Consider the following 14,209-nt stretch of genomic DNA (forward strand, 5'->3'; position numbering starts at 1 on the left):
ATCCTCCTTTCCTGCCCATTCCCCCACCCCCCTTCCTTTCCTCAGCCCCTTTTCAAGCTCCCTGTCTGGCATTAGATTGCCCCCGGGCCATTAATACCAAATGACGTCTATGGACAAGCTTTGTGCTATTGCAAAATGCGCCCTGTGCACTAGCCGAGGGCTAAACTCGCCATTTCAATTATAGAGCACGGCTAGCTGGAGTGATGTGAGCTCTGAAGATTTCCCATGTAGATATTCTGCATCCCCACCTCTCCGCCGCCTCTGCAGCCTCCATTCCCTGCACAGGAAATACAAAAACCTTTTATCCAAAAAGAATAAAACAAAAACTTTTGCATGGGGTCACCCTGTCAGATTGTGCTCACGAAGATGTAAAAGAAAATTAAAACTAGCATAGAAACGCCACTTAAAAATGACAGTTTTCTGCGATACAAAGACAAGGGGTTGCCAACAGCAACCACACTGCAACAGTTTCAGCCAGAGGTTGAACACTATCATCTGACTGCCTGCTGGGGTCCACATTGATACTTTGTTATAGCATAGTAGAGAACTGCAATTGCTAGGACAAAGCCTTGCAACTTGCAATCCTTTTGCAGAGTTGATCTGGGATTCTGTAGTCACCCACAGCAACCTCATTCCAGCAGATGTTGCAGCGCAGGCTGAAAATAAACTATAGTGGGGTCAATAGTGAAAATGTGTGGCTGTTGTTAGTCCTCTAGATAGCATATGAATTTATTGTGTAGGAAGAGATGCAGATGCTAGGGCAGAGCCTATATTGAAGGATCAATCTAGGGGCTCTGTGGTCACCCATAGCAACCACAATCCAGTGCAGACAAGAATAAAAACCAACTAAAGAAGGGTCAACAGTGATAATTTGTTGCTTCCTATGTAGCTTATGAAATCATTGTATAGAAAAAGATGCAGTTAGGAAAGAGCCTTAGAACTTGCAATCATGTTGCAGTATTGATCTGGGACTCTGTGGTCACTCATGGCAACCACATTCCAGCAGTTCTTCCAGTGCAGGCTAGAAAACAAACTGTATACCATAGCAACCTCATTCTAGTGCGGGCCAGAAGAAAAAACTATAGAAGGGTCAACGGTGATCATGTGTTGCTTTCTAGGTAGCCTAATAAATCATTGTGTAGAAAGAGATACAGCTGAGGGCAAAGCCTTTGAATTCGCAAAAATGTTGCAATATTGATCTGGGAATCTGTGATCACCCATAGCAACCCCATTCCAGCACTTCTTCCAGTGCAGGCTAGAAAAAGAAACAATAGTGGTGCCAACCGTGATAATGTGTTGCTTTACAGATATTAAATCACTGTATAGAAAATATATAGCTAAGGGAAGAGCCTTAGAGCTGGCAACCATGTTGCAGGCGGCATTAATCTGGGAATCTGTGGTCACCCATAGCAACCACACTCCAACAGTTATTCTAATGCAGGGTAATATATAGATAAATGAAGAGATTTGCCCAGAAGGGGGATTTGCCCTCGACCCTGACATTGCAATTTTTGAATATCCCCCTTTTTTTTTTGTATCTAGCTGACATCTGGGCTCCTGATCTTTGAAGGGATGTAGCTGGAAAAAAAAAGGCAAAGAAACTTCTACTTAGGAGTGGTAACATCCTGAGACACATCGCTCATCTTCCCCAGGGACCCGAGGGGATGGCTGCAATACTTTTCTAAAAAACCATGTAAGCAAGAGGACCCATCAGGCTATAATAATCAGCACAAGGCTCCTCTCCATCATCTGCAGAAGATCGCTGGCGCCAACTAGTGTTCAGTGGCTGCAAGTGCAAAGTCATCTTCACCCCTCCATAAAGGTCAAATGCTTTTGTTTGGAGGTAAGCAGGAGGAAGGGGGTCCCAAGATGTAACTCCTTCTTCTTCTTTTTTTTCTTTTCCACAAAGACCGGGTGCGGGGATTAGTATAATTAATTTGATATTCCATATGCCTTTTGTTCCCGCGCATCACAAAGCTACAAAAGAACTTCATACAGTCTTTTTATCCCCTTGGCGGCCATAAACAACTTTATCTTCCCGAGGCGCCTTTTCTTCTTTTTTTTTCTTCTCTCTCCCTTTTTTGTTTTGGAGTATGAACTCCAGCCCGAAAAAAAGGGAAATTTTCTCATTAAAGTTACATCCCCGCAGTTAGTTCAATTACTTGATATATGCAGAAGATGTTGTAAATTTAAAGATTTAAATAGCTTACAAAGATGCCAGGGGCTCCATCAGTTAATTTCCTTAATTTATGGATTTTTAACGCGGCTTTTGAAATGAAAAAGGAGAATGAGAAGTAGGTCATCTCAGTGATTAGCATCCTGCGCGCTCGCGAGTTGTTTTGGCGCCTTGTTTTGCGGCGGGACAGGTAGGTCAGGTGAGCCGCGCGCGTGACTCTTAAAGAGAAAAAAAGTATCGATCGGTTACCAATATTCAATGTCAGATGACTGCGTGCGCCCAGAGAGCTGTGTTACCTGCGTGGTAATGTTGTAGCTTCAAGTAAACACTAACCGAATGACATTCAATTTACATTAAAGTGATGTGAAAGTCAAAGTTTTTTAGGTGCCGATGACATCACTTGCAATGGACGCTGCTCCTCGATGTAGTTTCCTGCTAAATCAGCGGATCCCCTGAGCGGATCGCCCTAAGCGGCGGGCGCCACATACATATATTACTAAAGCTGAGGCTCTCAGACCCGAATGGCATACGGGATCCAAATTTCCGAATTGCATTGGGGAGCTCCTGAATGCCATTCGGGTCTGGGAGCCTCAGCTTTAGAAATATATGTATAGACTGTATATAGGCTCCCAAACCCGAATGGCATTTAGCTCCCGAATGCAATTTGGAAATTTGGATCCCGTATGTCATTCGGGTCTGGGTGTCATATACATGTATTACTAAAGCTGAGGCTCCCAGACCCGAATGGCATACGGGATCCAAATTTCCGAATTGCATTGTGGAGCTCCTGAATGCCATCCGGGTCCGGGAGCCTCAGCTTTAGTAATATATGTATAGACTGTATATGGCTCCCATGTTGCCGTAACGAAAATTTGCGTTCAGACCCATTCGGAGGCATTAAACCTAAAAACACATCTGATTGGGCAGAAAAGTCACATGTCCCATTCAGTTTCGTTTTGGAACGAAATTCGGACGGGATACTAAGTTTGGAAAAGTTATATATGTATATGTCTCCCAGACCGGAATGGCATTCGGGATCTGAATTTCCAAATTGCATTGGGGAGCTCCCGAGTGCCATTTGGGTCTGGGAGCTTCAGCTTTAGTAATACATGTATATGACACCCAGACCCGAATGACATACTGGGTCCAAATTTCCACATTGCATTCGGGAGCTCCTAAATGCCATTCCGGTCTGGGAGCCTATATTCAGTATATTCATATATTACTAAAGCTGGAGCTCCCGAATGCAATGTGGAAATTTGGATCCCGTATGCCATTCGGGTCTGGAAGCCTTAGCTTTAGTATTATACTGTATATGGCTTCCATGTTGCCGTAACGAAAATTTGTGTTCAGACCCATTCAGATGCATTAAACCGAAAAACACATCTGATTGGCCAGAAAAGTCACATGTCCAATTCAGTTGTTGAACGAAATTCGGAAACAGAAATTCGGATTCAGACACATTCAAATGCATTGGGATTTGGAAATTCGGATGTGTCCGAAATACAGAAAATTAGTCAGAATTTTGATTTGGAATGAAACGAATCGCACATGTTGTTTTAGGAGGTCTCCTTTCCCTTGCAGGGTCCTATGGAGCAACCCTTGTGTGTGCTAGTAAGCTGTGTGTGTCTCCACACAGATACGGCAAGGTAAGACACTCCCCTGCTCCTCCCTACTCCCTTCACCAAGCTAGTAGATAGATGGCTGCTGTAGACTCTGCTATACCTTGTGATCTTGTACTGTGCAGGAAGTTGAGGGAAGCTGAGCTGAGAGAGTTGGAACTGTTTGGAAACATGATGACTTTACATTTGAATTGCTCACTGGGGAGATGTAACCTATTTGTCCTAGTGGATGTTGTTTCCTGTGACAGAAAGTAATGGGAAAGCCAACATTTAAGAGCTGCCCCTGAACAGGAGGAGAGGGGAAATCTTCCAAGGTTGTCACCTGTTCTGGTGAAGTGGAAAATTCCTCTTTCTAGGTTTTTCTTCGCTTTCTGTTGCATCTCTGGGACAGAAAGTGAAAAGAAATCTTCCGAACACAGGCAGCAAAAAACCCCAAAAAACTGTACTTCTGTATTCTATCCAAAACCAGCAAGAAAAGCTTTGGCTTTAGAAACAATGTATTCTTTTGTTACCAGGGTGGCCGGAATGGCAGAATAAAGAGTAATAGAAGGAATGAATCCCCAAATGTTGCCTCCAGATCCTGATCATGTGACCAGAAAAGCCTAGGAATTGGGAAGGTTCTCAGGGGCTGATCCTCCCATGCGGCAGAGAATATGTGACCATATGTCTATTATTACATGTGTTTATATAGCATGGAAAACGTGTGCAGTGATTTACATAGCGCACATTCACATCAGTCCCCGCCCTCGAGGAGCTTACACTCTAAGGTCCCTATCTCACATGGATGCATGCAGGAGCCAATTACCCTTCCAGCATGTCTTTGGAGCGAGGGAGGAAACCCACACAAGCACTGGAGGAACATGCAAACTCTTTTTAGATAGTGTCCTGACCGGGATTTGAACCGGGGACCCCAAGTGCTGCAAGGCAGAACTACCACTAAGCCACTGTGCTGCCGAATTGCCTAGGCTTTGGTCATATCACCAACACAGGAGGGAGCCTGGAACAGCGATTTCACCAGGGAAGGTATTCAGCTTTCCACATATAATTGAAGAGGTTAACAATTCAGAGAAAACACATGACTGTATATCACAGACTGTAACCATCGTTTTCTCCTATTGCCTTTAGAGTTTGTAGATTTATCTAAATATCTGTTAGGAACCCTAAATGGCAAGGCCTCCAAGTATATATTTGTGGACCCGTGGTGGGTCTGGTATAGAGTATTAGCTGTGCCAGAATTGATATTTTTTGTAGCAATTACCATTGAGTTGAGTCCCCCACTGACCGCTTATATGGTGCTCATTTCCACGTACTTGACACCTGGGTTCCCAATATTCCAACCCATGGATGCCATTAGGAAGAAGGTCGGATCGGTAGTTTTTGTTTTTCTTAGTCCCTCTGTGATGTAATTTTATTACTTGCCTATCCTGTCAGTAGATCTGTTCTTCTGTAATTGGGTGACTGAGCTGTTAGTTATATATTGATGCAGTTCACCTCCCATTGGTTTCCACTGATCATTCAGCAGGGTGGGCACAGATCCAGCACACCTACCACTGGTTCCCAATGACCACAGAGGAGGGAGGGCACAGATCTGGCATGCCTCCATACTGATTTCAATTGAACATACAGCAGTGCAGGAACAGACCCAGCACACCTACCAGGGGTTCCCAATGATCATACAGGAGGGCGGGCACAGACCAAGCACACCTACCAGGGGTTCCCAATGATCATACAGGAGGGACGGCATAGATCCAGCACACCTACCTGGGGTTCCAAATGGTCATACAGGAGGGACGGCATAGATCCAGCACACCTACCTGGGGTTCCAAATGGTCATACAGGAGGGACGGCATAGATCCAGCACACCTACCTGGGGTTCCAAATGGTCATACAGGAGGGCAGGCACAGACCCAGCACACCTACAAGGGGTAGAGCCGTATTAAGGGCCTCATGGGCCTGGTGCTGTCGATCGGTCAGACGGGAAGCAGCAGAGGTGGCTCTTTAATTAGGCGGCCACTCACTACTCTTTAAGGCTCCATCAGGCCCCAGTGAGTGTCCGCCTACTATGCCTGATTAGAGAACCGCCGGCAGCTCTTTCTGGTTGTGTTCAGCACTGCCAGCCCAGATTACTGTCGGGCACGGAGGTGATCTGGGCTGGCTGGGCCTATTTTCAGTGGTGGGCCTGGAGCTGGTGCTGCAGTAGCCCCTATGTTAATCTGGCCCTGACCAGGGGTTCCCAATAATCATACAGGAAGGTGGGCACAGATTCAGCACACCTACCAGGGGTTTCCAATGATCATACAGGAGGGTGGGTACAGACCCAGCACACTTACCAGGGGTTCCCAATGATTATACAGGAGGGCGGGCATAGAGCCAACACACCTAACGGGTTCCCAGTGATCACACAGGAGGGCGGGCATAGACCCAGCACACCTACCAGGGGTTTCCAATGATCATACAGGAGGGTGGGTACAGACCCAGCACACTTACCAGGGGTTCCCAATGATTATACAGGAGGGCGGGCATAGAGCCAACACACCTAACGGGTTCCCAGTGATCACACAGGAGGGCGGGCATAGACCCAGCACACCTACCAGGGGTTCCTAATGATCATACAGGAAGGTGGACACGATCCCAGCACACCTACCAGAGGTTCCCAATTATCATACAGGAAGGCAGGCACAGACCCAGCACACCTTCCAGGGGTTCCCAATGATCATACAGGAGGGCGGGCACAGACCCAGCACACTTACCAGGGGTTCCCAATGATTATACAGGAGGGCGGGCATAGAGCCAACACACCTAACGGGTTCCCAGTGATCACACAGGAGGGCGGGCATAGACCCAGCACACCTACCAGGGGTTCCTAATGATCATACAGGAAGGTGGACACGATCCCAGCACAACTACCAGGGGTTTCCAATGATCATACAGGAGGGCGGGCAGACCCAACACACCTACCGGGGGTACCAATGATCATACAGGAGTACAGAAGGCTGGGCACAGACTCGGCACACCTACCAGGGGTTCCCAATGATCATACAGAAGGGCGGGCATAGACCAAACCTTCCACAGATTCCCAATAACCACAGAAGAGGGAGGGTACAGATCCAACATGCCACACTTGGTTCTGGCAGTCCTTAATGCTGCACTAATTCTCTGAGCCCAGGCTGCTTCTTGATGCACACCCAAGGGGCGGGTCTATGACAGTCTGGGCATACAGGAAGTAGGTTGAATATCGTTGGCCGTTATTCCAACCAGAAGACTAAGGGCATCTAGTGGTGGAAAGTAGTCACTGCGATGAGCAGCGGTATCTTAAAATCTAAAAAGTGAATATTGCAACAAAAGCTGATTGTTTTTTTTTCCTTTTCATTCTTACAATTACAGGCGTATTATGTGATTTTTTTTTTTCTAAAACTGGAATTCAGCTTTAAACTGTTGATCTATCATCTACACAGGGAGTGCATTGTTTTTAGTGGGTCAGTGGACTTGCATTGTCGGGAGCAGTAAAGCACAATGATTGTGTAGCACTGCTGAGCAGGAAGCACAACTTGTGCAAATGTCCCTGTCCCCGTGTTTATATAATTATAAATTATACAAAGTTATTAAAGAAATGAATGCATATCGATCCGTTTTTGTGCATCGAGCTGATCTCTTCTACAGTATGTGTACAGCTAAAAGAAAAACAACCAAGACTATACATCCCTTCAAGCTGCCAAAGGCTTGACACAGTCACAGGTAACGTGCGACATACTCGGCAGCTCTGCTGCTTAATACACAAAGTCTGTGAAATCCCACAAGTCAGGAGATGTAATGTGTGATGAACATAGAGGATCTCATGGGACGCAGAACTGTCGCTTTTCAGATCTCAGTCCTTCACTTAATCTGGTGACTGCCACGTTTTCCTTCATCAAGGGGACAAATATTGATATAACCGAAGCATTAAAGGGAAACTGTAACGGTTTTGGGTCAATTTTACTCAAATAAATTGTTTGTCTGTTTTATTTTTTTTTAAACCTATATAAAGCCAAAACTTTTTTTTATTTCTTGATGGATTAGTACCTCTGTCAGGTTATATTGCTGCCCCTGCCGGGTAGATTTTCCACTTTATTGGTCTGGGTGACCATTGTCACTGTATAGTTGCCACCACAACAGGAAACAAGGTGAAATCTTCCATTGAGGACACCTTTTCCAGTGACAACTATCTTTCCTGTCAGCTCCATGGTAGCACACGAATGGGTTAATCCCTCCCTCCTGAAAGAGTCCCCTGGCTTGCCGTTCCTTTTTTTTCCTCCTACATGTCAGGATCAGAGCAGTGTGCCTACCTAGCAGGGATAAAGTTCTTGCTGTCCGCCTTCTTCTTCTACCTGCTTGAGTTGGCGAAGTCCCTGTGAGCCCTTTCCTAAATGGTGCAGGTCCATGGGAGCACCACTGGAGATCCTCGGGGCCTGGCTAACAAAGTGTAAGTACACTGCTGTTGCTCCTTATGGGTGGAGGAGATATTCCACTGAGGACACCTTTTCCAATGAAAACTATCTTTTGTGACAAAGCTTTTGAACGGGATCGCGTTCTACTGAGATTCCTTTGCAGCGTGCTTTGCAAAGCTAACATGATCGTCCTAATGCAGGCGGGCTCAGGCAGGCTCCATGGTGGCCGTCTACACCTTTCCATACTGAATAAACATAACTATATGGAATGACAGGTTCACTTATCTGCTTTTTTGTTTTCAGAAACGCACTAACCCCTATTCTCGGTGGTCTTACTACCGCGGGCAAAGAGATCGCAAGCTACTCCTGGGCCCCCTCAATGCTGAATGAGTGTTACTTTGTTGTATAACACAAGGGAAGCTGCATCCTCAACAGTTTATGTTTTGTATCAGCAAACACTGCCGTTGTATTTATTTCAGTTTTTGATAGAACTACAACACATTTCACATCACTCTACGTGTACACGGGTCAGTCAAATCGGTCCCTGGTCTAAAGGAGCTCACAATCTAATGTGCCTTAGAAAAACTTTGTAAACCCGTGGGAACAGCAGCTTCTAATATCTGAGCCCATGTTCTTTTATAGTCTAATAAACAAAGCAGATCAAACCCTGAACGAGAAGGTACAGTAGGTGGTATCCTCTGTGTATCAAACCATTGTCATGGGGTTTTTTTTTTTTAAGCTCTGACCCACTGAGGAGCTGCTGGATTTAACGGGCCCTCCTAGCCTTTCTACTGGTGATTTGCCCTATAGCTGCACCCAAACACCCGTGCCGGAAGACAGACACAGACAGGGTTAGGGGTTACAGGATAGCCAACAGCAGCAACAAAAATTCCCTCAGCTCAGTGGTACCTTCTATTAAGCAAATCTTCAGTCCCTCCCTCGGGCTAATAATAGACCTTAAAGCCAAGACAGGTAGTTATGGACCTTTAAGCAGAGGCCCATTATCTGTGGCTGTGAACCTTTAGGACAAGACCGGCAATCTGTGGTTGTGGACCTTTAAACTGAGACTGGAAATCTGTGGCTATGGACCCTTAACCTGAGACCGGGAACAGGCTATCCCCCCTTCAGTCTATCATGAATGCAGCTGCTAGACTCATCCACCTAACCAACCGCTCAGTGTCTGCAACCCCCCTCTGCCAATCCCTGCACTGGCTTCCATCCCACGCCCCCTTCTGCCGATCCCTCCACTGGCTTCCATCCCCCGCCCCCCTCTGCCAATCCCTGCACTGGCTTTCTATAGCCCAAAGGATAAAATTCAAAATATTAACAACCGCGTACAAAGCCATCCACAACTCTGGCCCCGGCTATATCTCCAACCTGGTCTCAAAGTATCACCCTAACCGTCCCCTCCGCTCTTCACAAGACCTCCTGCTTTCCAGCTCCGTCATCAACTCCTCCCATGCTCGCCTCCAGGACTTCACTAGAGTGTCTCCCATCCTATGGAACTCTCTACCCCAACCTGTCCGTCTATCTCCCACACTGACTGCCTTTAGGCGATCCCTTAAGACTCATCTCTTCAGGGAAGCCGATCCCACCTCACCCTAACCACTGAACAATCACTTTCTCAAACAATCATCCCCGCACAGCTACCTCCTCATGTATCACTTGCCCCTCCCCTTTAGACTGTAAGTCCTCAGGGGCAGGGCCCTCCTTACCATCTTGTCTTAAATTGTATTGTGACTGTAATGTCTTCCTTATATTGTAAAGCGCTGTGCAAACTATTGGCGCAATATAAATCCTGTATAATAATAATAATCTGTGGCTGTCGACCTTTAAACTGAGACCAGCAATCTAGGGATGTGGACCCTTTAAGCTGAGACCAGCAATCGTGGCTATGGACCTTTAAACCAAGACCGGTAAACTATGGTTGTGGGCCTTGAGGCCAGCAAGTCCGGCAAAGAACTGAGCACAGCACATCTGAAGGTGCTCCCCTTCCTCCTTCCTGTATTCCCAGGCTCTTGCATAGGCCAACTTTTAATTCTTGGGCCTTGGCTCTGTAAATCAGCAGCCCTGGGAATCAGAGGACCTCCTCTCCTGGCAGGACCAGGGTCCGTCACACTGCCACCCTCTCCAGAAAAGACTTGTGTTACTTCTTCAGCTCACATCTCTGGTGTATACCCCTCAGTGATTGCACAATGCAGAATAAATATTTATAACCCAATACATTGTATGTTCTTTGTATCTTCTCAATCAGACTACTGGAGAACACTCCCCAGAAGCAGGCAGAAGCAACCAATGTCCTGGGCTTAGGAGAAACCCAATGACACCAGATGACAGCCAGAGCTCAGGCTGACTACAGCCCAGGTGCAACACAAACATTTTCCCATCGGAGTGCTGCTGATCTCCTCCAGCCACTTCCTGTCTACATGCATTCCCTCCAGTGTGAGCTGCGCATCATTGCCCTAGACAGCGGCAGACATACCTGCACCATGTGCATCAGCATGGAACAAAAAACCTTGGCAGAGGTCCTAACCCTTCCCGACTCATTCCGAAACCAAAATGATATCTGATGGTGTTAAATCTTTAACTTTCATTATTTAGTGAGATCTGTAACAATAGGTGCCATACACATTCGCATATTACGAGCAGCGTTGGTGCATGTGCTGCTGCTTATTCAAATCTCCTCTATAACTCATAGGACCCGTGACCCGAGACTTTGCACGGAGTAGGTGTGAAAATGGAAAACATCAGTGCATCTGTTTATGATCTACGTGTCACGTTGCAAATGAGAGACGAATAATAGCAGAAAGAAAAAAAAAAGCATCTTATTTGGAAGCCGCAATCTTCCAAACGCTTCGGCGAGAAGAGGCATTCGAGTTTGCTCGGGACTTTTCCGGTTGTAACTGTAGGTACAAATTGAACACTAGCCTTAAGAGGTTGATTTATAAACAATCTACAGGGCCCTTCGTCCTGAAAAACTCTGTGAATGTTCACTTTGGAGTGTTTAATGCCAAAAACGAATGTTCCTGATATATTTTTTTCCAGTTTGAATGTAGTGTGTTGTAATAACACATGATGGCCACTAGATGGAGCTGAGGAGCAAAGGAAAATAACGTATGCTCCTCAGCCCTATTTAGTGGCCATAATGTGTTATTACAACTCACTCATTTGAGCTTGGAAACAATATAAGAACACTCTTTTTTGGCATTTTTCGCCCGAAACGTTCACAAATATTGGTCGGGTGCATGGGAATTGTTTATAAATATAAACTTAACTTAAGTCTCTCCAAAATACTGTCTAAATCTCTGATTGTGTCAGTAGCTCTGGTCCACTCAAGAAACTCTTTGTGGATAACAGTCGTATTTCATTCTCAGTTTGATATATATATTCGTACATATCAGAAAAATGACTCATTCTGTCACCCAGCAATGCTCCTCCAGATGCCTAACACGCTATATATACACTAGGGATGCACTGATACTGGTACTCGCCCAAATGCTCCGATACCTTCCCCGATACTTGAGCTTCTGGTATTAGGAAGCTGGGCAGCGAGTCATTACACGCTGCCATGCTTCCTGGTTGGCCGGGAAACCGGCTCCATGCTTCCTCATCACAAGTGACGAGGGAGCATGGAGCCGGCTTCCCAGCAAATGAGGAAACCGGGCAGCGTGTAATGACAGGTCAGATATAAGACTGAAGGGAAGGACGGAGGTCAGATAGAAGACTGAAGGGGAGGCTGGAGGTCAGATATAAGACTGAAGGGAAGGACGGAGGTCAGATAGAAGACTGAAGGGGAGGCTGGAGGTCAGATATAAGACTGAAGGGAAGGACGGAGGTCAGATAGAAGACTGAAGGGGAGGCTGGAGGTCAGATATAAGACTGAAGGGAAGGACGGAGGTCAGATAGAAGACTGAAGGGGAGGCTGGAGGTCAGATATAAGACTGAAGGGAAGGACGGAGGTCAGATAGAAGACTGAAGGGGAGGCTGGAGGTCAGATATAAGACTGAAGGGAAGGACGGAGGTCAGATAGAAGACTGAAGGGGAGGCTGGAGGTCAGATATAAGACTGAAGGGAAGGACGGAGGTCAGATAGAAGACTGAAGGGGAGGCTGGAGGTCAGATATAAGACTGAAGGGAAGGACGGAGGTCAGATAGAAGACTGAAGGGGAGGCTGGAGGTCAGATATAAGACTGAAGGGAAGGACGGAGGTCAGATAGAAGACTGAAGGGGAGGCTGGAGGTCAGATATAAGACTGAAGGGAAGGACGGAGGTCAGATAGAAGACTGAAGGGGAGGCTGGAGGTCAGATATAAGACTGAAGGGAAGGACGGAGGTCAGATAGAAGACTGAAGGGGAGGCTGGAGGTCAGATATAAGACTGAAGGGAAGGACGGAGGTCAGATAGAAGACTGAAGGGGAGGCTGGAGGTCAGATATAAGACTGAAGGGAAGGACGGAGGTCAGATAGAAGACTGAAGGGGAGGCTGGAGGTCAGATATAAGACTGAAGGGAAGGACGGAGGTCAGATAGAAGACTGAAGGGGAGGCTGGAGGTCAGATATAAGACTGAAGGGAAGGACGGAGGTCAGATAGAAGACTGAAGGGGAGGCTGGAGGTCAGATATAAGACTGAAGGGAAGGACGGAGGTCAGATAGAAGACTGAAGGGGAGGCTGGAGGTCAGATATAAGACTGAAGGGAAGGACGGAGGTCAGATAGAAGACTGAAGGGGAGGCTGGAGGTCAGATATAAGACTGAAGGGAAGGACGGAGGTCAGATAGAAGACTGAAGGGGAGGCTGGAGGTCAGATATAAGACTGAAGGGAAGGACGGAGGTCAGATAGAAGACTGAAGGGGAGGCTGGAGGTCAGATATAAGACTGAAGGGAAGGACGGAGGTCAGATAGAAGACTGAAGGGGAGGCTGGAGGTCAGATATAAGACTGAAGGGAAGGACGGAGGTCAGATAGAAGACTGAAGGGGAGGCTGGAGGTCAGATATAAGACTGAAGGGAAGGACGGAGGTCAGATAGAAGACTGAAGGGGAGGCTGGAGGTCAGATATAAGACTGAAGGGAAGGACGGAGGTCAGATAGAAGACTGAAGGGGAGGCTGGAGGTCAGATATAAGACTGAAGGGAAGGACGGAGGTCAGATAGAAGACTGAAGGGGAGGCTGGAGGTCAGATATAAGACTGAAGGGAAGGACGGAGGTCAGATAGAAGACTGAAGGGAAGGACGGAGGTCAGATATAATATTGACTATCAATGCCAATGACTCCCCGCTGCCTGGACCAGGTGCCTCTCCTTCCTCTCCCCGGGGGCACTGGGGGAAGAAGTATTCGGGTCCATAGAGCATTGGGGAACGGCATTCCACATGTCCCATAATAACACCAACATCCATTATTTTCAATAAAACCCCATTGTCTGCTTTCCTGCTGTAATAATGACAGACGTCTGCAGTGCCGCCTCTGGCAGAATCCTCACCACACTGCCGACATTTACACTCAGAGCTGAACTCCAGGTAGATGCCGCCAATCACCGCAGCTCTATAATTAATAATACTCTCAGTCCTTGTACAGCAGAGCTGGAGTATGAGAGGAAGAAGCAGCACTGGGAGCCAATCAGTTCATGTACTGGCCAGGAGCATGCTGATAGGAGGAGAGAGTGACAGAGAGATGAGCACATCACTGGGCTGCTTCTTCTTTCACTGCCCAGTCACGGCCTGGGGGTGGGCCCTCGATGACTTGGGCTCAGAGGAAGTCAGTTGAATGAGATCCGACTAAGGACATCTAGTGGCAGAAAAAAAGTACTGGCGACGGAGGGGCATTGGATCTCTTAACTGACGGTGAATATTGCAGCAAAAGTTGTTTTTGTTATTTTACTTTTTTAATAGACTGATTTATTTATTTTATTTTATTTCATTTATTTCCTTTTATTAATTTATATTGATGTATTTTTGCTCTAAACATAAAAATCTAATATATTTTCTTTTTGTAATT

Source organism: Nanorana parkeri, unplaced genomic scaffold (genome assembly GCF_000935625.1).
Source record: "Nanorana parkeri isolate BGI_ZX_2015 unplaced genomic scaffold, ASM93562v1 scaffold609, whole genome shotgun sequence".
Taxonomy (NCBI): Eukaryota; Metazoa; Chordata; class Amphibia; order Anura; family Dicroglossidae; genus Nanorana; species Nanorana parkeri.